The sequence below is a fragment of the Dipodomys spectabilis genome, unplaced genomic scaffold (genome assembly GCF_019054845.1).
Source record: "Dipodomys spectabilis isolate Male_0828 unplaced genomic scaffold, ASM1905484v1 ptg000226l, whole genome shotgun sequence".
NCBI lineage: Eukaryota > Metazoa > Chordata > Mammalia > Rodentia > Heteromyidae > Dipodomys > Dipodomys spectabilis.
Window position 1 is genome coordinate 2,226,977 of NW_024870903.1, and position 3,947 is coordinate 2,230,923.

The following is a 3,947-nucleotide window of genomic DNA, read 5'->3' on the forward strand; positions in this document are numbered from 1 at the left end:
TCGACCAGATGAGTGGAAGTTCTTGGTTTCTTAAGTGTTGTTAATTTTGGCATATCACCTTACATTTTGGATTTAACATCCGCTTATCACGGAGACCATGTGCCATTTGTCTCTTTGCTTTTGGCTTAACTCACTCAACATGTTTTTCTGTAGCTTGATTGATTTCCCTACTAATGCCATTATTTTGTCCTTTCTAATGGCTGGAAAATATTCCGTTGTGTATAGTTACCACAGTTTTTTGATCCATTCATCTCTGGTGGGACATATGGGTTGTTTTCATATCCTGGCTATTGTGAACAGTGCTGCAATAAACATGGAAGTGCATTTGTCCTTGAATATTGGTACCTGTTGTTCAGGATAGATGCCTAGAAGTGGTATGAGTGGGCCATAAGGAAGGGCAATATTTATCTTTCTGAGGACTCACCAGACTGCTTTCCAAAGTGGTTGTGTAAGTGTAAATTCACACACAGAGAGAGAGAGAGAGAGAGAGAGAGAGAGAGAGAGAGAGAGAGAGAGAGAGAACATTTTCTTGATCCATTCTTCTACTGAGCAGCATCAGGGTTGGTTCCATATCTTAGCTATGGAAAATAATGCTACAATAAACATTGTTGTGTTGGTAGTTTTAGTATGGACTGGTTTGTGATCATTTGGGAGAATGCCCAAAAGTGGGATTGCTGTATAATAGGGAGCTCTATGTGGAGGCTTTTGAGGAACCTCCAAACTGCTTTCCAAAGTGGATGAACAAGTTTACACTCCCACCAAGAATGCAGCAGGCTTCCCTTCTGGCCATATCCCTTCCAGCATCTGTTGTTGTAAAAATATGGAATGATTCACTAATTTGTGTATCATCCTTGTGCAGGGACCATGTTAATCTTCTCTGTATGTTCCAATTTTAGTGTATGTGCAGCCCAATTGAGCACAAAACATTTTTTATATATAAAGAGTAATTGATTTTCTTAAACTAGACAATTCAACAAAAATAAGTTCAAAAGAATTGTGAAATTTTAGAACCATGTGTTTCTTACATAAGCACACATTTAAGAATAAAGTCAAGATTGACATATCAAAAACAAAATAATTCCAGGTATTTGTTGTTCATGAGATTTGTAGGAGGAGGAATTCAATTATTCTACAAAAGGCACTTGTCATAATGATCATTGCAGCAAATGTTAAGGTTTGTTAAAAGTTTTAATGTTTTAAATATGTTTAATTTTGGGATTTGCTTATATATGGCAAAATTAAGACTGTTTGGCAGGTCATAAAAATTTTTGATAAAGTATATAATATTTCTGGTAGCATGTACTAGTAAATATGAACATTTCAGATTTTATAGCAACTTTACTAATGAGAAGTTGTAAAGACTGTGTAAAGAAGCAGAGTGAAGAGTGAAGATTTTAAGTACACAGTTTCTGTTAAATCTTTAGGGCTCCTTTACGTTATATGTTAGTGATGAACAAATAATGATATAATCCACATACAAATGATGAAATGAACTATAAATAGTAATCTTAGTGAGTAAATTTAAAGGCTACTTATAGCTTTATCCAGTTTTAAATGTACAGGAATATGAGAAAATAGTAAACTCTACTATGTACACTTCAAATACTGAAAACCCTGGTAATTGTTTTGATTTTATTTTAGTAATCATTAATATTTAATTATTGTTTTCTTTATTTATAGCATTTTTCCTTGTTGTAATATAATACAACTTTTTGTGAGTCATGATTAAGAGGTACTTTGAGAATATTATTGGGATGGCCACACAATTTTTCATAGGTGCATGTGAATTTACAAAGAGCAAAACTAAAAACAAAATATTGATGAAAAATTATATCAAGTAGAGTCTGAATCAGGAGTGTTGATAAATGTCCACACCTAAAATCTTAACCCTAGGCTGGAGCATCTTATTTAAATATTGTTGAGAATTTCAAGACTTCCTTTATTTAGGGCCCTTAGAAGTATGTACAGCATGCATGTGTACAAAGCCAGTTACAACAGGCAAATATGACTACGTTTCCCCAAAAAGAATCTATGAAGTCAATAGTTATCTTCCCAAACAGATGAAAAAATGCGTCCAAAATGATTCAGTGCACCTACATTTGTGGAGTTATTTAAGTTATGGATTCTTTGTTAGACATATTCTTTTCTTTTAAAAATTGTCAAATATTAGTTTATAATAAACTTTGTCTAGTATTTCTTGGTTCAAAACAGAAATCTTGATACAGTTGGTGTCACTTGGCTTTCTTACTATCTCAGTTCAAAGCCAACCTAGGCAGGAAAGTCTGTCACATTCTTATCTGTAACCAAACACCAAAAACGCCAGAAGTGGAGTTTGGCTCAAGTAGTAGAGTCCTAGCTTTGGGGGAAGTTGGCCAGGGAAGACATTTCTTCAGGGACATGGTCCAGCCTCTGAGTTCAAGCTCCAGAACAAGGACAAACTAAACAAACAAACAAGAAAAAAATGCACATATTTCTTTGGGACCATCCATAAAGCACTGGTTTGAGAACAGACTCCTTTTGCTGATCATACTCACTGAATCCTGCTTTTTTGGAATACTAATTGCGCTGGAGAATTCAGGACAAGACTAAATGAATTAATAAGTGACTCCTGCAACAACAGAATCATCTCAATAGTGAAATATCCATGCATAAGACAAATTAAAACCTCCAAGTCTTTGTTTCCTTGCAAAAGAAAACTTTTAAAACAATGTTTATTTCCTTTTGTTCTATGCTGGCCTTCAAATGGCACATTGTTTCCTTTTGAAATACTTTCAAGAAGAAGTTTTCAGACAATTTTTATATGAATAAAGAACACACTCGAAAAAAGTCAGGGACAGTTTCTTCAAGCGTGGATTCTTTTTTTTCTAACAATATATATATATTTTTTACAGTGAAAATACTGAACAGAGTGGTTACCATTACACGTGCAAGATAATGAGTACAGTTTTTATCAAGCATTGTAGCCTACTCCTTGGTTTCCCCTTCCCATCCCTAGACATAAAAGAAATGCAAATCAAAACAACATTGAGATATCACCTCACCCCAGTTAGAATGGGTATAATCAAGAACTCTAATAACAACAGATGCTGGAGGGGATGTGCAGTCCCACTTTTGGGCATTTACCCAAATGTTTACAAACTAGACCACACTAAAGCTATGAGCACAACTAAGTTTATTGCAGCATTATTTATAGCTAAGATCTGGAATGAGTACATTTTTTTATCAAGCAATGTAGCCTACTCCTTGGTTTCCCCTTCCCATCCTCCCCTCCCCCCTCCATCCAATCCTCCTTCCCCCAACAACAAAGTTGTAAAGTTCGTTTTTGAAATAACGACTTCTACATCTCATTGTTGCAATGGGTCCACCTGTATCCTTATTTAAATGATTTGTTTTTTTTCCATTCCCCTCCAGAAATTATACCGACATCAAATACAGTGAAATCAGGGGTTATTGTTATCCCGTGGGGAAGGGACATAAAAAGCAACAGGAAATCATCTTATAAATGTGTTAGAAAAAGGTCACATGAAAGAACAAAAAACATTCGAATACATATCTTAGGGTTCATTTCCCTAACATCAACTTATCTGATCTTTTTTGCTTGACTCAGACATATACTAGCTATTGTAAATAAGGAAAACCATGGGACCTATGTTTCTTTGGGCGTGGCTTACTTCAATTAATGTAATTTTTCCAAGTCTTTCCAGTTCCTAACAAATGGGGCAATGTCATTCTTTCTGATGGAGGCATAGGATTCCATTGTGTATATATACCACATTTTCTTGATCCATTCATCTACTGAGGGGCATCTGGGTTGGTTCCGTACCTTAGCTATGGTAAATAAGGCTGCAATAAACATAGTCGTGCTGGTACCTCTAATGTGGCCTGTTTGTGAACATTTGGGTAAATGCCCAAAAGTGGGATTGCTGGGTCTTAGGGGAGCTCTATGT

At 35.4% G+C, this 3,947-nt stretch overlaps 1 non-coding gene across 1 annotated transcript; it reads right to left on the minus strand.

Annotated features, from left to right (window-relative positions):
- Positions 1–814: 814 nt before the first annotated feature.
- Positions 815–920, minus strand: LOC122123225. The gene has a single exon (XR_006150351.1). It is a non-coding gene; the product is annotated as a U6 spliceosomal RNA (small nuclear RNA).
- Positions 921–3,947: the final 3,027 nt, after the last annotated feature.